The sequence below is a fragment of the Anser brachyrhynchus genome (genome assembly GCF_964034855.1).
Source record: "Anser brachyrhynchus genome assembly, chromosome: Z".
Classification (NCBI taxonomy): Eukaryota; Metazoa; Chordata; class Aves; order Anseriformes; family Anatidae; genus Anser; species Anser brachyrhynchus.
The window spans coordinates 4,120,646-4,143,281 of record NC_137697.1 but is presented as its reverse complement, the minus strand read 5'-3'; the positions used below and the strand labels follow the sequence as shown (position 1 = coordinate 4,143,281).

The 22,636-nt window shown below is 45.2% G+C and overlaps 1 protein-coding gene across 1 annotated transcript in view; it reads left to right on the top strand.

The window, feature by feature from the left end:
• Positions 1-10,955: 10,955 nt before the first annotated feature.
• Positions 10,956-22,636, top strand: part of LOC308185988 (aquaporin-7-like) — a 35,470-nt gene continuing 23,789 nt past the window's right edge. The window contains exons 1-2 of the mRNA XM_080574774.1: positions 10,956-11,098; positions 11,225-11,296. The gene's annotated coding sequence lies outside the window, so the exon portion shown is untranslated. The remainder of the gene's footprint in view (positions 11,099-11,224; positions 11,297-22,636) is intronic.

Sequence of the window (22,636 nt, the reverse complement as noted above, 5' to 3'; positions counted from 1 at the left end):
ATAAGAGAATTAGCTCCCTTCTCTAGTGGAAGTGGAAGCAAACTCTGCAGGGGTTAGTGTGCTGGGTGGGGGCTCTCAAAATGGCAGGAGCAGCCCACTGGTGGTGGAAGGTATCCCTGAAATGAAGAGAGACATGGCCTTCTAGGCAGTGGAAAACGTGGGGCTTTGCCAGCAGGATGCTGGGGGCAAAGTGTACTCTTGCCAGCTGCAGCCTTGGCAGAGACCACGCACATTTCCCCTGGGGCCAAAGGTGCTTTGGATCAGTAGGCACTGGCCTGTTGTCCAAGATTACTGAGTTTTAATCCCACCTTTGATTTTTTGCAGCTGTTCCTCATCCTCCCTCATGGAAATCAGTTCTTCTGTCTGTAGAGGGCTTTGGTTTATTCCTTTAGAGTCTGAAAGAGGAAGAAAATTTCCTTTGGCCGTGACATTATGGTACCATCATGGGGAGCAAAAGAAGAAGGCAGGGCCTCCTTTCTCTTGGTGTGGATGTCAACCCAGCTCAGGAGGAGAGCCAATGTTATATTCACATTGTGTTACCGGTGGCAAGCTTAAGCATCATGTTCTTAGCTCTGAATGCATAGAAAGCCAAAACCTGGACAGCCTGAGGCATAGGAAGGTCTATGAAATCAGAACCACTAGTTCATTCCTGGAACGGGGATGTCATAAGAGTTCTCTGACTTATTTGAGTTTCCAAGTGTAGAGTGACTTCAGTTCAGCCCTGCGTGGCAAGAAATTAATCTTTTCACCTCCCTTGCAGGAGGACCACTGAATTGTCCTGTCCACGAGGGAGATGTACGCACCTCCCAAAAGGCCAGCCACCAGAAGAGCCAGGGAATGATGGGGATGGGCAGTGTGCTCCCACAGCCCTCAGCACCAGGTCTGGGTGCTGCTGGATCCTGGCACAACATGGATTTGAATGCAACCAGGTTTGAGTTCTGAATAAATTTCAATTCAATTAGCCAGGATGCGTGATATAGGTATGTTTTTATACATACCTGACACAGCACACACCAAATTGAAAACAGAATTAGTAAAACCTTAGCTAAACCTTGTCCTCTCTGTCCCTGCCAGCTTGCCACATGGCCTTACCGTAGTGCCCTCTGCATTGCAGAGAGAAGTAGTGATCTCGGTTTGGCTGCCACGGTGTGATACTATGGGCTTGGTGAGGTCAGGAGACATCTGATCTGACCTAGAGACAAAATAGTGCAGACACACCGTGCTGGGTCTGATCCGGACAAAGCTTGCCAGGTCAGAGGTAATCCTTGCATTTCTGACAGCAGTGTCAACTTCTGCTGTGCCAGAGCTCTGCTTCACGTGGCTACGGCTTTCATGTTCTGGTATCCAGAGCCCTCTTGAACCCCTTGCCGCAGCTCTTTGATGTGTACAGAGAGGACTGGATTCCTGCCTACCCATCTCCATCCACAAGAACATCTCAGCTCTGACAGGACAGTATGGGAGGAAACATCTGTTCTTTGGCACGGACAAAAAGCAGGTCAAGACCTGTATTTCTGCAGCTAGTTTCCACCTTGCTCATAAATAGCAGGTCTTGATGGGTGCAAACCTATGTGGAATGCAAAAGCAACAGGCAGTGTAACAACAGATGTGTTCAGATTGGTGTAGCTGGATCAACCCTAGCATAATGCTGAGTGTCTTGCTTCACCTGTGCCTTGCTTCCAGAGCAGGAGAGGCTTCTTGTTGTCTCTAACCCTGCTGTGAGGAATTGTCACTGCAAAGGGGGTGTCACAGGGAATGAGCATTATAAGCAAAGGCAGCAGTGCCTTTGCAGGATCACTTTTGGCAGGTTACTTCTCCTGTCTATAAGACCATGAGCAAATCACTTAGCTTTTTGTGTTCAGGTCTGTTCATTAAAGTGTTTAGAACCTGGTCTTGCCTCTTTCTACACATGTATACAGTGCTGGCATAACTGGATCTTGCTGCAGTTTTACTTCCGTAGGGATTGTTATAAGGCAAAACACTATCATAGCATCTTGTGAATCCGTGGGTTTAATAGCTTTGGATCACCTGATACAGAAAACATTGTAGAGCCGCTGGGGATAACACAATGCACAGGAGCCACAGGGATTCTTGTAGGCTAAGGCTCATGCATTTAGGTGCCATTTGAAATGCCCTGTGGTATCTGAAAAACCCACATGTGGCTGTCAAACCTGACACAGGAACTACAGCAAACCCATAAGAGCAGCTTAGCACGGCAATTCGGAGGGTGTACGTAGCAGATACCTGCATTCGAGCCCTATCTCAATGGCCATGTTCAAGTTCCCATGCCATCTCCACCACTGTGCTGCCCCCAAACACACTTCTCTTGATCTTCAGCCACAAAATGGACAGGGTTTGTGTACTTCTTTGAAAGTCCAGATCCCATTGCTGGTTTGTGCAGAAACCTGTTTTTCTCCATTCATTTTTGGGTTGTCTGATAGCAAGACTGTGTATGTCTTTCTCAAAGCCCGAGCTTCATCTTTCCTTCTACCTTTCTTTCTCCCCTCTTTTGCCTCTGCACATGGAGCTGCACATGCAAATTTGTCACCAGTGATGTTGCTCTCTTTTCTAAGGATGCGGCTGTATTCAGAGTAGTCCTTCAAAATACAGATGCATAATTAACGCATCATGAAGTGGTGGCTCTTCATGCCAGGATTTTCTGAGCTTTTTGCCCACTTGCGTTAATCTGAACTCCCATGTCGCAGTAAAGCAGACAGGTGGTAATGAGAGAAGCGCCATTTCTCGATGTTCAGTCTAACCAGACTCAAGTCTCCAGAAATTGTTCCCTGACCTGACCCCCCTGAGCCATGCTCCACAGCACAAGCTCAGCTGCTGGGTCTGAAGGTTGGGCTACTCACTGCCCTGCCTGATGCTGGCTGGTCTGTACCGACCCTGTTCCATGACTTTCCAGGTTAGAGGGTCACAATGAAAATTTCTAGTACTCTGTCCATGGCCAGAGCTCCCATAGTGCCATCATCCCTTGAGGCGCCGTGTGGCTGCCCTGGTGAAGTTCATCACTCACAGAGTGTTCGTGCAAAAGTTCATATATGAAGATGCCAAAAACTTTATTGAAAAAAGTTACATTAGGGAGGACATTTTTGTCCTAATAGGGAACTGTCCTAGTCTTTTAATAATCTTATAATCCCCATTTTACATATCTGCCTTTCTTCTTTCACATTTGTTTTTATTTTCATTCTGTATCCACCTAATTATCATTTCCATACATTTCATACCACCAGAACAGGAATTTCCCATGTCTTATCTGTATGCCATTATTTTTTATTTACTCATTATACTGCATGATTAAGTTATAAAATAATATTCTTTTAATCTGTTTCCATAAAACCCAATGTCTTTGGGGCAGGCTCATTAAAATCTTGTGGTATCTCAGATGATTCCTTGAGGCCTAAAAGACAAACAAACCCCATCCATTTATCAGTACATCACCCGTATCAGGTATATTTATAATATCCCAGGTTTGAAGACGTGGAGCAGACCGATTAAAGACCGTGTTTAGAGGGATTTTGTTTGCATCTATGTCACTGATATGTTAAGAAACTTTTTATTGGAACATATGTTTGTTGTAAATCTTTAATTTCATATAAACAAATGTGTTGGAAAGGACCCCAGGATAAATTGCAGCCTAGTCTCCTGACTTGCTGAAACCAGTATCTTTTTGGTTGCTATAGCAGAGTGAGGGCTTACATGTGAAAATGTATTTATTACCATATATTATTCTGGAGAGAACTCCTTGCTCCTTGATTGTTAGCCTCACAACCAGGCTGTTTGTTAGGAAGTGAGAAACTCCAGTTCACGTCTGAATAGGTAGGACCCCATAGGAGCACTGCGTCCATGGAAGTCTTTGATTGTCCCTAGCAAGTTTACTCATCTTTTCCTGCTCATCGCTTCTGCCTGGTCCTTTCTAACCTGCCCAGCTGATGGAAAGCAACGATAAAGCCATTTGCTCTGTTTCTGACACAGCTCTGGACACTGGCCACCAGCAGCTGCTTCTGGTCTCTGACTCCCTGACCACTGCTCTAACAAGATGGGAGGCTGCTGTGCGAGCATCTCCACGCTGTGCAGGGCAGCTCCCTTTGCTTGCTGTGGATCCTGGAGGTCAGGGTAGCATCTCCACACCCAACCTGCTTGAATGACCCAAACGTGACATAGAATCACAGAATCATCACACCTCTGCACAGTGCTGTGCTCCGAGCTGTACCAGCTCACGCTGAGCTACTGCAGGCACATCCACACTGGGTGCTGTGGAGGTTTGCTTGGATCTCTCCCTCTTGCCTTTCACTGTTTGCTGTTTCTAGATATTTTTCTGATGTTTGATGTGGTATTTGAACATCCCACAGCATTACAACTTGGTCAAAGAGTTGCCTGGGGGCCCGCCATACCTCGGGCACTGGACAAGTTTTCTCATAAATGTGTAAAAAAATGGAAAAACAAAAAATATGTTTTCTTCAGCTCCTAAAAGCAACAGCTTTTGTTATTTGAAAGTCGCTGTTGACTAGAAAATCTGCCTGAACCAATGCCGGTTTTGATCAAACCTGCTCTTCTTAGTATGACACACTCGTCTGGACGATGCTTATCACACAATGAATAATGTTGGATGGGAAGTGATGGGAAAGATGAACATCACTTGGAAAGCTGGGAGCATGTCTCTTGGTGCTGCAGGGCATGACTTTCTGGTCTTTTCCTTATGCAATGTGCCATGCTTCATGATAAGGGACTGGAAAAAGGAGGCAGAAGCTGGCACCGATAAGTGCACAACACCTGGGCTTATTAGAAATGACACGTGCATTGCACACACAGGAAAAATCCTGCAATAGAAAGGAATGACATTGACAGAGTGAGGTCACACGTCTCAGAGAGATGATGCCAAAGCCTGTAATCAGGGTTCACTCAGTTCCAGATCACTTCAGTTTAAGAACAGGTGGGAAATGAGGCTGTCTGGGTCTTCAGACTTCAAAGACCTCCAGTACAAACAGAGCAGCTCCATCGGTGTGACGGTTCAAAGAAAAACCTACATGCAAATACTTCCTACCATGGGGAATGTCTGTAGCCACAGCCTAGACTTTTGTCTTGGGCCGATAGGTAACACATTTATTTTTCAGATTTCTGATCTGGCTGCATTTGCCCATTTCTAAGGCAGGTCTTACTCAGCTCTGACTATTACTTTTCATGATAAGATCTTGTTTCCTGCCAGTGGGACTCGGTTCGTAATTGACTGAGTGGGAAGAGAGGTGTGGGAAAGTGATAAAGTCACACTTTTAATAATAAAGGCAATCAAGAGCAAACCCAAATCCCTTTACCATTACATACCTCCTATTTACAAGTATCTCATAGTCTGTTCTAGGGAGGCTTCCTGTGCCAGAGGAGTCCAGATGGGAGAAACGGATAGCTGGGGGGAAGGAGTGAATGAGTCAAGGGCTGAATAAATCTTTGATCAGCCCCGTACCTGCAATCCATGGATGCCTCCTCTCCAGGTTGATTTTGGCTGGCTTCCTTTTTTTTTTTGCCCACAAAGTTAGGCTTTTAGAGGAAGTTTATAAATTCTCGTTCTGTTCATTTCTTCCTTCACAAATTCCAGCATGACGCAAAAGGCAGCTACTTGTGCTTCACGGGACTTGGGACCTTCGTCACCAAACCCAGGCTTCAGCAGTATGGAGGGGCGGGGGTTTCTTTTAATGAAAGCAGCAGACAAGGAGGCCATTTAGAAAAGCCAGAGCCTTTCATGCATGTGAAGTCAGGTTATGTGAGATCAGTGTCAAGCCAGTTTCCCAAGGGGCAGAGTGGACACAACTTACTTGAGAGCCCACTTAGAAGTGATCCCTAAAATTCTGGATTTCTATTCCATTTTGAGGGTTCTAATTTTAGAGCAGCATTAGCTTTATCTTAGTGGACCAGTTAGGACCATCAGACTGGTCTGCCTCAGCCAACAGCCTGGAACTCTCTAAGCAAACAAGAGATTTTGCTGCTGGCAAATATTAACTAAGTCATGTGCTGACGCTGAAGGGGAGGGTGAAATATGAATGGCTAATAGGGATTTACTTTTTACATCATCACCAGTGGATATGATTAAGTAGTTTCTGTTGTCTTGATTGCTTGAAGATGACGTTGCTTGCGAGAGCAGACGACTCATTCAACATGGTAACGTGCATGCAAATCTATCTTCTTTCCAGGATGCCTGAAAAGCAGCTGGATTCCCTAGCAATTATTTCAATTGAAAAGGTAATTGCTGGCCATTATACCAAAATCCATCAGTGTTAATGCCATTGTTACCATAAATGTTGTTGGATCAAAGATAAAATAAAGTCTCCTGTACTCCTTTAAACATCTAGATCTCTGGAAAAAATGAAGTTACACAATTTGATTATACTTAATCATTTGATTATATATATTTTCACTACAGTGTCGTTGCACGTGTGTGATAACATCAAATATCATGTTCTTTAGCCACAGAAGAAAATATTTAAATAAAGGTTTTATTAAATTCACATGTCCATATTAATTCCAGCTTCCAACATCTCTTCCCTGGTTCCCAAATCCTTTGCTGTCAGGAGACCTCCTCTTAAGGGGAAGAACTGGGAAGGAAAGGACATTTCCAGGCAGGTCCGGAGGCAGGAAGGAGCCCTCAGCTCGGGACAGTGCAAGGACAGGGCTCAGTGCAGCAGCCTCGTAGCCAGCGGTGGCTCTGAGCTGTCAGAGACCCCCTTGTACTGGGGGACCCCATTGATATTGCAGCCTCCTCTGCCTGAGCTCTGTTTTGGAGCGTGGTTCCCTCCTACACCATTGCTGGTACCCCATTAGTAACAACAGCGTCACTTTCAAGGGCTGTGGAGTCCTCTCAGGAAATTAACGTGCATCAATTAGGGCTGTTAGGGCTGCTCTCTCCAGGCACACACTAACTTCCTCGCTGACAAGCCCTTGGGACCGCAAGCACCCACGTGTGGTGTGGCTGCATGTGGGCTGTCCCCATGGGGTTGCAAGCCTGTGTCTGCAGCTGGGCTCTTTTCTACGGAAAAAGGCCCCTTTTGAATGGCTGGCAGGAGATGGCATGTGGTCTGGTTGCTGCTCCCGTACAGGCAGGGGTGGCTTTAGTCCTGTAAACCGTCTGGTTGCCACCAGTCCTCCACCCCTTGCTCCAGTTTCAAGCAGTGATCCTGAATCAGCAATAGGTGGGAAGGGACAATAGATCCCCACCTCTTTGTTCTGCTATGAGGTGGTGAAATTTTGGGGGCAAATGCAGCTGGGGGTCTGCTTCTTGGGCTGCTGGGAAGATCCTAATCAGGAGTGGGAATTAAATTGACACTGACCTCCCACCGCCTGGCCGATTTACTAATCTGTGCAATGAAGAGCAGAGGCAAATAATCGTTAAAAGCTTTTTCAGCCTGTCTCCAGCAAGCAAACAGCGGGGTTACTCCTGCCCTTGTCCTTTGAGACAGGCACACTAATCCCTGGTACACTAATCCCTGTATGGTGTGGTTAGGGTGTCTGTCTTGCACGACCTTGCCCGGTGAACCAGCTTGGCAGGTTTTGCCAATCTCTCACGTTGGGCTGGAGAACAAGCCATTGGCTCAGAAAATGGGTGGGTTTGATTCTTCTTCCACATTTTTTTTTACGGGCTACAGATGACTTCACTGTTGAAATGTCCCAACATGTCGTGGTTCTGTTCTCTAGCATCTCGGGTAAAAGGAGGTATGGGAGACACCTCTGCTCTATCTCTCCCACAGAAACTGTGCCTGGGCTTTCGGGACGCTGTTAGACCTCTCCTAGTGGTGATGTTGTAGCCACTGTGGGCACAGGGCTCTGCAGCCACAGGCAATCCTGTACCCCAAAACTGCCACAAGTGGGCACAGTGAGGGCTGCTGCATCACAAAGGTCTCTGCTCTGCTTCTTGGTTTTATCCCCCCTTGCACAACACAGTGTGTTTGCTTCCCAGCTGCTGGGAGGACCACCTCTGTCTCCACACTGCCATCCCTTGGAGCCACAGCGAAGGTGAACAAGGAGGCCTGGCAGCTGCAGTGCTCTCATCCAGCCCCAGCTTCCTATGCAAGTCTATTTTCCACTCCACCTTTGCCACTTTTCTTACTTCTTCCTGAGCTTTTTGACCTGGGTTCCTCGACTGTGATGTAAATCAAATTCATTAACTTTGTGCTTTGATGACAAATCTTTATGTCTGGGCTCTGGAAACTGCTGGCATTTTCTGTGTGGCAAGTTCCCCGATGAGTTTTGTCAATGCTCTAGCCTAGACTGAGGTCTTTCTTTTGCTGAACATGTCTTTTCTATGTATTCCCTCTTTCTCGCTTTCCTGCCAATGTTATTTTCAGGTCTGGATTTCTAACATTGCCTCCCAAATTTCTCTGGCCTCTGCCTCATCTCCCTCTAGAGTATCACTGTGAACTAGCAGTTTACCACCCTCCTCCACTTCTGTAAACGTGTGCATGCTACAGAATACAGGCCCTTCATGCACACGATGAAACCATTAAAGTATAGGAGCCAATTTAGAAAGGATCTTGAGAGACAGTTTCTAATCCATCTCCCAGCCCTACAGCAGGATCTCATCAACTTCAATAGTTCCCTAGTAATTATTTGCCTTGCCTGTTTTCCCAAGCCACCCAGCATGGCTTGGGAGAACCTAGACGATCAGAGTACTTCACCATTCTCACTGTTAGAAAATTCCCCCAGTGCTTAACCTAAGTTGCCAGTGATAGTTTCTCCTATCCAGCCTTTGATTTTGCAGATACATGGGAATATGACTGGCTGTCCCCTGAGCACCTTCATTGTTTCCACCTTCTTTCATTTGCTAGGCCTTTTATTGCTGGAGATGATGGCTGCTCCTTGCTGCAGTTGGTTTCATCTCTAAAAATGCACACCAAGAGGCTGCAGTTTCACACCCTCCCTCCATGAGAGATGGGAAACAGGTGAGTTCTATGTAATTCAGTGGGACTAGTGCAGTCATGTCATTCAGAGAACCCCCCAGGCACTTCAATAATCATCTTAAATGAAAGACTATGAAATTAAAATCACCAGCTATATCCACCCATCTCTCTATCTGTACCTGCAGTCCCACATCTAGTTAAAGGGCAGGAACATGTTGATCTGAGGACCCCAGCCTGTCTGGGGACACGTTTTTTTCCAGCCTGAGTTTAAGATAGCAAGGAATGCATTGTAATCCTAGACAGGCTGCAGTCAGAAATTTGGTTTCATTATGTACCTCCTGTGGCATAAGACCATTTCTGAGTTGAAAACGAAATTCAAGGTGAGGAGGCTGTTCTCCCTGGTTTTCTTGTGTTGCCAGCTTTGTGGGTGTTGGGGGACCTAGCCTTTTATCCAGAGTAATTGCACAAATTTCCATTTTTATAGTGCCCTGGGCTTAGCTAAGAAGAGGCCCAACTGGAACGCTCAATGTGTTTGGAAGTGGTGTGAGACCACTTTTCCTCTGAAGAAGTTAGTCCCAAAAAAGCAGGCAGTAAGGTGGGAGGGAGAAACAGCAGATCAGAACAAAAGAGTGAGTGGAAACATCCATGAGTTCTGTGGTCTTTCTCTATGGCCTTGCAGGAAGTTTCTGGTAGAGCCAGGAAAGGTGCTTGGATCATTTATGCAGCGGTAGGAAACCTCAGCAGTGAAAACCTCTCTGCTCTTCACCGAACATCTAACCCTGCCAGGTTCAAAGTGAGACTCCCTCCGCGGAGGGCTGGCTTCCCCCTGCTTGCATGATGCAGCCCTTGCCCTGAGCTAGAGCTGTCCCGGGCAGCAGGATGGATTGGGTGAGATCCAAAAGGTCCTTGCACCTTGTATTTGTGATTTTTTTACCCCCCTATGTTTGTAGTCTGCACATTCCTGCTGTGGAGGACTTGTTTGGGTTGTTGTTGTCTAGAGGCCAGATGACCCAGTGCCCTGCTGTGCCACACAGCACAAAGTCTTCCTGGAGCAGTATCTGGCCCAAAGAGCGTAAAGAGCAGCCAGGGCTGGTAGTGGAGGAGAGGGGCACCATGGCATTTCAGTGCCCTGCTGTCACTGCAGAAAAATCCTGGAGGACCACAAACTAACTGACTGTGGCCTACCTGCTGTAGGATAGGAGCACAGAGGATGTTTCCTGCAGCACATCCTGATAAAAGCTGCACATGGCACAGGGAACCTTAGGACTAATGGCCAACTGGCCACTGCTGCTTGGCATTAGTTTGTCTTTGGATCCCAGGGCATGGAAAACCTGCTAGAACATCACCTAAGCTGTGACCGGGCCGTCTGACAGACACACCAATTGTTTCTCCCATTTAAATGGTTTGATTTAAAGCCCATAGGAACAATAGAATCATTTCTTATCAGCTCCCACGTGTTTGGTATTAAAACCTGCGCCCTGGAGGACCCGCTCTGCAGCTTTGACATATTCATCCCCAAGAAACCCTGACCGAGCCTGCTCCAAGGTGTACATTGGCAGTCATTCTGCAAACAGGAGCTGCATGCCAGCTTGGGAAGGAAGCTCACTGCTCTGCTGCTGTACTCGAGGCATGAGAGCTCCTGACTGTCTGATGGGAAGGGAGATGGGAAGCTATCCAGCAAAAGCTCAACCATGAGGAAAATTCCCAGCTGGCCCTTGCTACAGTTTACTTCTTTTGGTGTAATGGAGAGAGCACAACAGGACGGTTCAAATGGTTTCTTCTCCTTCATCCGTATGTATGGCAGAGGCTGAAGGTTGTTTAAACGAAGTCTGAACTGGAGACGTACCTGATAGATCCCAGACAAGCCAGTTTTCCCCACGGGCTGCATACTCTAGACTGGGGAAAGATATACAAATATTTCCTTTTTCATTGGTGCTGTTTTTGGGGTGGCTTTGCTGTCCCCAGACCTGCTGGCTGCTTAGCAGTTCTTGCTGTAGGAACCAAGGAAAGGGGAGGGAATTACCTTGTGGTTAATGACTTGCCGCTGCCCTTGTCCTTGTTACAGGGGATGGCAATCCCCTCTTCCATCAAGGCCTGCCCACTGTCCAGCATTTGCTAGATGGGCCCTGTCACCGTGAACTATGGGAAGGTGAAAGCAGGGAGCCACTTGACCTGCTGCATGGGCGATGCCAGTTGGTCAACCTCTGTCTCGTGTAAGTTCCCTTTTGGCTTATCAGCATACCCCTTCTACCTGCCCTGTCCCAAGATCAGGCTGAGCCATCACCTGGCTTATCTCTCTCCTCATTAAAATCAATTATGGCCCATCTCTTTCCTCTCAGGGCCACCAGAGGACAACATTCCCAATGGACACCAGTGTCCCACCTGCTACAGTGTGGATGCCTTCCAGTGAGGTAAGGAAATTGTAAACTGCACTGGATCTGAAACTCAGTATGTCGATCTGTCTGGGTTAATGAATTCTGGTAACTGTCTTTTGTTTGGGGCTGTCTCATATTGTTGGTTGAACTGGCAAACAGTTTAAGAAAAAGAATCACAGAGAAATAAAAATGGGTGAAAAGTGTGAATGAAAAAGAGAGGAAGAAATGTACATTTGAAAGGGGCCATGCTTAAAGTTGGGAAAAGTATGTTTTTGGTTTTTTTTCTTTCTCTTTCCCCATCTCACACAAATAACTGCTGGGATTCCCCGTAGTATGACATAACTGAGGGCAAGAGCAGAACTGGACTCGTGAAGCAATCTGATATATGGACATGTAATAAACTTGACTGACACCCTGAATTTTCTGGCCCCAGCTAGAAAGCATGAGGATGAATCTGGATTTAAACCAGTTACCCACTTGTTGGAGGTTCAGGTGAAACCAATATAGAGTTATTGCCTTTCTTACGAGGTATAGCTCATTAGCTTATAACTATTGTGGGGACAGGACACAGTTTGTTGTAGTGGTACCTGTGCTCCTCCAGAGCAAGGGACAAATCCTTCCCCTTGAAAACTGCAGCTGAGCCTTTGGGGTCTGGGTAACTCTTCCCTGCTGCAGGTAGAAGACTTCCACATCTCCAGGCAGTCCCACCCATGATCCAGCAGGCAGGAAAAATAATGTGGAAATAAAGGATAACAGCATCTGTTGTGAAAGCAGAGTGGGAAAAAAAACCAACAACACACAACCAAAACCACAAACAAACAAAACCACAAAAACTTGCATATGGTTATGGCCTTACTCTGAGATGCTGCTGCTGCCAGGTGACGGTATGAGGGCTGAAGGTCTTTGCTATATGGTTTATATCTGTTTTGTCCAAACTCTGAATTAGAAGGTGTTTTGCAAAGTCAACACAAAAGAAAAAACAATTTTTGTAGTAACAGAAATGGAAATTGATTGGTGCAAACTATCTACCACTGAAATTAAAAAAGGCTCTTAACTTGTCTTGACTTGACTATAAATAGAGGAAATCTGTGTGGTGTGATGAGCCACACAGAGGAAATGATGGTGTAGGAAAAACAAAGCAAGCTGAGGAACTAATGAAGTGTCTGTATACATTATTTGTATTGGAGATAGAAATGTCGAGAGATGAGGAAAAGGCTGAGGTACTTAATGCCTTCCTTGCCTCAGTCTTTAGCGGCAAGACCAGTTGTTCTCTAGATACCCAGTACCCTGAGCTGGTGGAAGGGGATGGGGAGCAGGATGTGGCCCTCACAACCCACGAAGAAATGGTTGGCGACCTGCTACAGCACTTAGATGTACGCAAATAGATGGGGCTGGATGGGATCCACCCGAGGGTACTGAGAGAGCTGGTGGAAGAGCTGGCCAAGCCGCTTTCCATCATTTATCAGCAGTCCTGGCTATTCAGGGAGGTCCCAGTCGGCTGGTGGCTAGCAAATGTGACGCCCATCTACAAGAAGGGCCAGAGGGTAGACCCGGGAAGCTATAGGCCTGTTAGTTTGACCTCAGTGCCAGGGAAGCTCATGGAGCAGATTATCTTGAGTGTCATCACGCGGCACTTGCAGGGCAAGCAGGCAATCAGGCCCAGTCAGCATGGGTTTACGAAAGGCAGGTCCTGCTGCAAAGCTTGCAACAAGCTCCAGCAGTGGTTTGCACCAACTCATTTGCTGGAGCTTCTTCTGCATGGGAAATTTGTTTTCAGATTAGCTCTTCTTTTATAATCTTACAGAATAAAGACAGTACTTACACTTCTTTTGTTTCCTTATTGATTTAATCTGATTTAAAGCTGCATAGGTTCAATTTCAGTTGGTTCTGTGATACATTCTTTGAGTACTTTGTCCACGCTGGGACCTAGGATGGGCGCATGAGGTGCTCACACACTACAGGCAACAGGACCTCTCAAGACAGCATTAGAGTCTGTATCTGCTATTTCAGGATAAACCTGTGCTTGGGTAACCATTCTTCCAAGCTCTGGAAAGGACTGGAGGTGAGTTCCTGAGAAGTTCACTTTGATTAGAAAGCCAGCTTGACTCTTTTTGCCTCCCTTATAGTCTATTTGTCTATGGTAAGAAGAGTCCCTCAGCTCAGAGGGCTGCTGGTGGCCTACAGGCAGCCCTGAAGTAGTCTCCATTTCAGAGAGGAATCAGTGACCTTTTGCTACAAGCAAACTGCTTCTGGCAAGAGTCTTTCTCCTGGTGGTTGTTCTTGCCTTACCAGACACTATATCATGTTCTATTTCAGGTTTCAGGATTATCCAGAATAAATACTTACCTTAGGATTGTTTGGTTTCATAAAGTAGGCAACTTTCTATGGTGGTTCAAGTAAAGGAAATCTGTAGCGTAGTGCCTATTTTCCTTCTGTTGGTCAGACTACACCCACAGTTGGCTTAGCCACCTCCTTCTACATTCCTCACCACCTAGCTGTTCTGCTCCAGCCGCTGTCTGTCCTGCTAGCTCTCCTCAGGTTGGTCGCACGCAAAGGTACCCAAGAAAAATAGTACATTGGGCAACAAAGCTGTGACTGGGAAGTAGTATGGGCTGTGGGCAGAAGGATAAAGAGATGGGAGCTCTTGGAGATGCTGGGGTGTAGCATGGAGGAGTGTACTTCGGCATCTTGTTATCCATCTGTTCCCAGATGAGTGAAATCTACTAGAAAAGGGTGGCCTATTTCTGGAGAAGATTATGGGGTTATTAAGCAAAATGCACGATTGTATTTGTGCTTACTAGCTCTGGCTCACAGTGCAGTGTTCTGGACATGGAGTTACAGTGATCAGAAATGGAATTTTATCTCCTCATTCAAAGCTGTGGCAGAAAGCCCTATGGAAAGCCTTGGCTGCTGAAACCAGACCACAATATGTGGCTGTAGTGAGATGATTACACGTACTTATATATGCATGAATATATATGTCATCAGCTTTTAACTTGCAGCATGGGGACTGAATGTTCTCATAATTTCAGTCTCCCCCAGACTTTATCTTCTCAAACAGGATGAAACTTCTTTCTAATATTCCCACTGAATTATTTGGATTTCACATTATCTACTATAATAAAGGGATGTGAGTCTGAGAGTGAAAATTAAATTTTGGGGTGGGGAGTGAACTGATAACACAGATTTAATGCAGGGAAAAGAGTCTGGTTAGGCTCAGTTAATTATTTACAGAGGCTGTGCAATTACATTGTGGATGTTAGAGAAGGAATAAGCTCCCGCTTCATGGTGTAGCAATATGCTGATAGTGGAGCAACTCACTCTTTCAGCATTTTTCCAGATCTGATAACTCCCTGGAATTAAAAAAATTCTCTACCCATGTAAGTACCTTATCCCTGAATGCATCTCCTGCATGTTCATGAAGAAAGTTACCTTGCTGTCTGTGGCATCCCCCATGGCAGATCTTGATCCACTTAATGGTTCAATCCTTCACTCCTTGTTAAGTTTGTTCCACTTCTACCTGTGGTGTTATCAGGATGGAAAAGCCAAGAAGTTTTATTCAGCCTGGTCAAGACTCGGATGAGACATATCTAAAGAACCATGGTATTGGGGTGGTATTTAGGGGAGGATAAGGAAGATGTGATGGATGTGCTCAGGTCCTGCATTTGACATGAGTCTCGTTCAGAATTATTAACCACAGTAGGTCTCAGTGTGAGTAGGCCTCAAAGGGGATACAGCCCTAGAACAGGTGATCCATTGAAACCCTTCATGGAGAAATAACAAATTGCATCAAAAGGTCAAAAATAATATGGTAAAATTCTAAGCTTGACTATGAGCCAATCACTCTATCTCATAAATACAGCAGTTAGAGAAGGCCTAATACGATCTCTCCTTGCGCAGCAGTCCACTCCTCTTGCCTGGGATGAGTCAAGGTTGCTCCTTGAGGTTGAGAGATCCTTACTAACTACGCTGGTTGGTGAGTGAAATTTTAATCTTTAATGGTGTCTGATTTACGTTAAGATTTAGCAACTTAAATATAAAGTAGACTAATCACTGTGACTCTTGTCATCATAAGAGATGAATGATACTGATCTACTTACTATAATAAACTAAATTGCTGTTATATCACTAAAGCTGTGTTAGATGTCTCTTGTGACAGAGGAGGAGGGCAGGCAGCAGTGTTTCTGGCAAGGGTTTACAGGGCAAAGAGGAGAAACAGCTCAATTTTAACTTGTAATTCAATGTTGTGGCAAACAATGCTGTTGCAATCTGTGGCTACATAAATGGGGGAATGATGAGTGGAAATAACCCTATGTCTTTATGACTGATACACTGATGCTTGGTTATGATCCAGCGTCCACATTTTTAAAGGCTATTAAAAACAGAAAGCGTGAAGAAAAATGTCTCTCAGTGAAAATCTTCAGGAGCATAAGCTGGTGAACTTCCTGAAAAGCAGATAGAGAGGTGGCTTGTTTACAGGCTGTAAACATGCTTATATACAAAAAGATAAGATTTAAAGGGCTCTTTTATATGCGAAAGCACAGCAGAAACCTGACAAATCCAAAGGAGGAAAAGTCACATCACCGCTGTGCATAAATTTCAGCCATCAGAGCAAGGGGGTCACCAGCTTTTGGTGTCTGCAAATCCAGCATGAAGGTCTTTCAGAACTGGCTGCTTTAGTGGAGTACAGATCATAGGAAGTTCAGGCTGAGCTGGTAGAAGCATGATACGCTGGGGTATGAAGGAAGGTGAGGAGCTGATGAGCCTTTCTCTCCTGGGGGAGAGAGATGATGCTGGAGAGTGTTCAGATAAAAGCAACACAAAAGATGGAACAAAAACCCTGGTGGAGCCAATTTACAAAAACAAATCAAGCAATGGGATCTTGATAACTTGAGCAAGGAATGATGAATACACAATAGTTGCCTCTAAGTATCTGCAGGGTGTCAGCAACAGAGAAAGGGGCATCTCCAGCAATTCGCTGACAAAAAACAGGGTGAATAACAGGGGAAAAAGGGTGAAAAACAGGGGAAGCTCCATTGCTTGCAGGGTTTAATTGAGGATGCAGAAGGGAGCAGCCCTTGTCTTACAGGCATTTTTGGGAGGGGCAAAGAGAGATGTGGCCAGAACCCATCATAGTAAATGGAATGACTCCTGCTGATTTTAATGGACTTTGCACTGGGCCTTAGACACCAAACTGGGTTGTTTCCATCTGCAGCTTCTTTTTATAATATATACAAACCTTACTCCCACCCATGCACACACACAGACATGTAAGACCAGATCCTCCCTTAGATCTTGCAGACACTTCAACTGCCAGGCATGCGAGATACAGCAGCCCTGGATGGCTGGATGAGGCCTGTCTTACCCACAGCACTGACCATGTCAACAACAGCTTTGATCTCCCTTTTCACATAACAAAGAGGACTCAAACCATTGTTTCCTCTCCCCAGACGGTGGAAAATTAACCATCTTTTTCTTCCCTTGCTTTCCTCTGGAGCTTCAGTTCTTTCTCAAGTGGTTGATCCAGCAGGGAAGCCCAGAGGCAAACAGAACAACAGCCAGTGATCTGCAGCAGACAGATGGAAGTGCAGAAATTTTGTCTGATAGGTGATTTTTTAGGGCCAGAGAGAGAAAGAATTTGAGCTGTCATTTGGCAGACTCAGCCCTGAGCAAGTGGATGGGCTGAGGAGGTGTGGGGCAGGACAAAATTGGGAAAAGGGCCTGTGTCTCCGTGCATCCATGCATGATGTGGAGAAGATCTTATCAGATACTAAAATCCTTGGTTCCCTCTTTCCAGTCTATCTAGAGCTGGGAAAGGTTTTTCTTCCATTTCTTGGGAAGCATTTTTGTGCCACCACCTTCACACCAGGATCTCAGGACACTGGAACCTGACAAATTTATCTGTTTTTCTGTCCAGAGCATGGTCTGGGGTTGTATTTGCAAAGGAATGTGATATTGTTGCTGTTTCTTTTACATAGTAACCATGACTCTTAAAATGTAGTTTGTCCAGTACCCTGGGCCAGCAGGTCCAGTAGGCATTTTGGGGATTACAGTTCTTCAAAGGCAAAATGAAGACAAATAGTGAGTGAAAAAGCAGTGTTTCTTGCAGATAGGAAAAACGTGTCCTGCTGCATGCCAGAGGCTAAATGATTTTAGCCATCTGCAATGGGTAGTTTTATCCATCTGAGCACATCACCAAACTACTGAGGTGACTGAATCAATACAGCCCTTGGACATCAGTTTCTGCGTCCGGTCAGAAAAATCACTCTGCAAGTTCCCATTAGTACTAAGTCCCAACTCTGCCCATGCCACCAACAGAGGCAGCTCCATAGTAGACACAACATGTTAATTGAAGAGGTTCCTATCCCTAGGGTCCTGTCTTTTCTGTGGAGAACATATTTACATTAAAGATGTGGGCCACAGAAAGCAAACACTCCACAGTCCACTGTGCTAAGGGATTAGACTAAATGCCCAAAGCCGTATGTTCTCATCTCCTAACTCCTTGGACACTTTTATGAGATTGGAAAACTGCTGTTCCCAAACCCTCACACATGTTTGCTCTTCTCTGGAATGCATGTTGTGAAGAACAACATTTGGTCCCCATCTTTATTACTGTTGTATAGAAAAAGCATCTCTCCTTCCCCATACACATCCAAAACAGTGAATAGAGCATCTTGTTCAGACCCTTGGGAACTCCCATAGAGACAAATGAATGAAAATAAAATTCACCCTTGTTCCTATCTTGGAGTAACCTATCAAATCCTTTCAAGCAACCAGACCTCTAAGACTTGTCAGTTATTAGGACGAAAGCAGATGTGCACGTCAATGTTGTGACTGCGTGTTTGGTTTTTGCCACTGGGGACAAACCTTTGTGTTTTAGGATGTTGTAGATCACAGGAAGGGAAAGGTTCCTCCCACAGTTCACTGCCTCCCATAGTCACACCTCATGTATGACTTTGTCTCCAGGGAACAAGCTCTTGCGTCTGCTGTCCAGAAACCCATGTTGTTGAAGCAAGGAATTCAAACTCTCTGCTCCAGAAGAACAGGTAGGGAGCAATAGATCATAGAATAAGTTTTCCCAGCAGTTTCTGCTGAAGAGCTCCTGGGATGGTGTGGCTTGTCAGAGAAAATATGAAAACTATTGGTAGATGATTTTTCAAAGAGTAGGTTTTGGGCTCTGTGCAGGTAGAAGGACTCTGTGGGGTTACAGCTCCAGGAAACTACAAAGCCTATTGCAGATTCAAGATGAGGACACATCTCATAGGGTTGTTTGGATCCAAAGGGGTTGATGCAATTTTGGAAGTAGCTTGTCATGGCCTATGTAAAATGTCTGACTGAAAGCTCAGATCCAGTGCAGGAGCTTGTTCAAGTTATAGGGACTCATTCCTCTCTGGGGTGGGAGTTTTTCTAGGGAGTTTCAGAGGATGCTTATCTCTAGTATCAATGTAAGTCTCAGCGTATACTTAAGAAGTCAGATTTTTAATATGTCTTTAAGCTCTCTTACAATATCTTTGTAAAAGGGTGGATTTAAGATATTTTAATGGGTTCATTCCTCCCCCCCCTCCCCCCCAGCTATTTCTTTATTGTGTTGCTGAGTCTGTGGTGGGCTATTCGCAAACAGTGACAGCAGTCTGACACACAGTGTTGCTTGCCAGAAGTTTTTGAGAAGTGTGACTCAGTCTCCTCACTATTCCAAGCAAGAATGGTACAACACTCTAGCTATGGCTTGATTTATCTGCCTTATGTCTTTATGAGGTTTTGTGGTCTCAGACCTCAAGAAACTCAGGAACTTTGTAGACATTAGTGTGGGAAATTCTTTTTTCCTAAAATGGGAGCTGAGATCATCAATATTCACATGATGCCAATAGGGGTGTTCTAAGGAATTCATTACAGTGTTATGAAATTCACCCAATTACGGGAACTGACCATATTGAAAGCAGAGTTGCTATAAACTGCCAAAACTACTAACAAGTACCATTTGCCACGATGAATGGCCCCAAACTGAAAGCAAATGGTGCTTAGGGCACTGATGGCCTACAGGAAATATACACGCAATGTATAATAGAAGTCAAGATGGTTGTTAACCAAAGTTATTCAAGTGTCCCCATTTCCACCTTCTCCTGTCTCCAGTTTTGTGTAGAAACTCCTGCCTGTGGGCTCTGTTCACGTCACCTGGTGACAGAGGTTAATGGGTAAATTGTGACAGATAGTTGCAGAAACTCCAATTTTACATCCAGATGGTTGGAGTTCAGTCCCCGTGGGAATCCTAACCAATCTGCACCAGATGCAAACCGCATCTTGCATATGTCTTTCTCAGCTGTATTCTGCAAAGAATTGTTCTCGCTCCTAGGATTTTATGGGCAGTTAGGCAACAAAGATGATGGCCCAGACTGTCCAGAGGGAAACTCTGATGTTGTTCAGGACAGCCCTGAGCAGCAGAAGGGGAAGGACTGACAGGATCAGTAAGTCACTGTGGGACACATTCCCCATACATATCCATCCTTCCCTCAACTACGGGAAAGTTCATCCATCTGCTTCTTATCCTGTTTTGTGTCAGCACCTCCCTACCCATGTGGCTTTAGCTGGTGGTAACCACAATCATGGCTTTTTCAAGGGGGACTGCCTTGCAGGACTCATGCTGGCACCAGATTTACCTTTTCCATCTGCATTTTGACTTTTTGGTTTCAATGATGACTGGAAATCTTCATCAAGACAGGAGGTCCATGAGGACATTAAGATAAAGAAATTGAGCTTTTCATGCCCTGAACTGGACTGTTCACCTCCTTGCTATCACGCAGATAGGCCTCGGTGATAGAAATGAAAACAAGTAAAATAATTGGAATAAAATTCACTGGCAGGGTGAACACATGACACAAATCTGGAAAAGATCAACATGAGGACCTCATCAGTGGACACATTTTGAAAGTCTAACATTGTGACCCCTCTTGGCATCAGACAGCGAGCTAGTTTGAATATCTGACTGCTTCTTCTGTGCCTGAATGGCAATCTGAGAATTCTGCTCCAGTTCTGGATATTGGACAGCTGGGAAAATATTGTCCTTTATTTGCCTCATTTGGGTCTCTGCAGATGTTGCTGCTCACCCTTGGGGGAATGGTGCAGTGTGTCAGCAGAAGGTATATGACTGCATTCACTGCACAGCAGGTGAATTTGCTTTGCAGTCCTTAGGTCTGTTGGCCACTGTGGATCAGACTGTAGGAAGTCATGGGCAGGACATTGAGGTAAAAGGACGATAAGAGGAGCTAAACACACATCCACTGGGGATGGGTCATAGTGCTGTTTTTTGTAGCCAGAAAAGCAGAAGATGAGTAATCTTTTCCTGCAGAAAGCCTATCTGTGTTGCTTGCAGTTTTGAACAAGCTTTAGCTTTGTTAAAGAAAATATATTTTGATGCACCTGCTGACCAAAAGATGAGCTTCTGGTGCTGCTTGCTTGAATATGTGACAGGGATGAGAAGCTGTTCATAGAAAACCTTAAAAAGGTTATCTCAAATTGCAACATGCTGTTGTCACTGGTAGGATCTTGGAAACAGAGTCAAAGCCCAGTCGATCGGATAGGGGCAGAGCATTGTTTGGCCAAATTTCATGATTTTATAGTATATTTAGTTTTCTAAAAATCTGTTTGTTTAGCTATGATTTGTGGAAATAGGTAGAAAAATATGGGCTTTCATGTGTGTCTTGGGTTAGCATGGTTGCTTTCTCCTGCATTGAAGAGAGAGTTTGAAACCAGCAGGATGCCTCCATTTCCTTGCAGTCTGTCTGTGGTGGGCCTCTAACAAAGATACCTTGCCCATTTTTCTTTCCCCATATTCCCATTTCCCCTGGCAATTTTAGAAAATTTCCCTAATTTTAGTAAGTGACTGATGTGTAATTTGGTGATCTGACACGATTATGTCATGCTATGCCACTGAGACTCAAAACAGTGAATGGTTTTGGATTCCTTGTATTATTTATTTTTATTTTTTTCCCTTGGAAGAAAGTTCAAAAGACCACTTTGAACAGGAAAAGCTAAAGGCCTTGTGTTATTAAATCCCTTGTAAAACACCCCTTGGTCCTTTCTAGGAGCCAGAGGAAGAGCAGGTTGGTGAATTCAGCAGGACACGATGACAAGATATTACAGCAGAGATGAGCAGAAGGCAGGAGAGTAGCTGTCCCCTTTGGTAAATCTTGTGGAGAAATGCAGTGACCACAAGCATAAAAATAAACCATGTCCTCTCATCAGTGGCAAATTAGATGCCAGTGAAATGGAGGCTACAGTCCATGGAGGCTGATGAACAACTTTGTTAAGCCATTTAAAAAAACATATTTACGTGTATATGAAAACAGACGAAGAAGGAGGAGAGCTGATGGATTTAAGGGGAATGAGTCACTGCCTGTGCCTAATCCTGGAGGGCAGAAATGTTGGTGGGCTTTGCAGAGCAGGGCTAGTGCTAGCGCTACCTTCAGACTGGCCCACTGACTGTCCCCCTCACGCACTTAGGATGTTGCAACAGTGAGAGGACTTGAGGGGCTCATGAACTGCCAGCTGGAAGGTGGGAAGGAGAAGAGGCTGGAATTGTTTTCTCCTTGTCCTCGGGAGGGCCAGAAACGTGGAAATCAGAGGCAAATTGGGAAAAGTCTTTGGAGGCGGTTACACATGTTAAGTATGTCTGAATGTTACAGGAAGAGATAAAAACAATCTGAAATAACAGACTTCAACCCAAGTGACACTGTCCATTGTTGCCTTAAGATGGGTAAACACATGGTCAGCTGCTGTGAGTGCATCTCAGTGAAGAACACTGCATGCTACAAACAGTGGTGAATCACAGTATGAAGAGTGGAGAAGGCTGAAAAGTATTCTTTAAAGCCAGGGTGGTTGAAAAGCTTTAAATTCCCACACTATTCTCCTGTCAAAATGTGAAATGTTGTCAGAATGAACATTTTTCTTGTGTAACAATAGATTTCAGCAGAAGTTTGGCATAGTGATGTTTAAACTAAGTAGCACTGTTGGGTCAGCTTGACAGCAAAATATGAGTCCAGGCCTCTGCATGGTAGCAGCAAGTTTTGGGTGATAATGAGGTTTCTGCGACGCTTTCTGGGATTTCAGGTGCTTTCAGTAATGTTCAGCCTGACCCCTGCACAAACTGAGTTGCAGAGTTAGAGCAGATGAGGTTAGGAAAGATCTGAGGACAATGCAATGAGCATGGCAGTGAGAGACATATTTCTGTCTTCCCTTCCAAGCTGAGGCTTTTGTTGAAGTGTTTCCAGTGGTACTTCTAAACCTGAACCAGCTGTGGGTTGGTCAAAGACAGCAAGTGATCCCCCCCTCACCAGCTATCTCAGCCCGCACCTCTCCGAGAGGAACAAGAGCTTGTGAGAA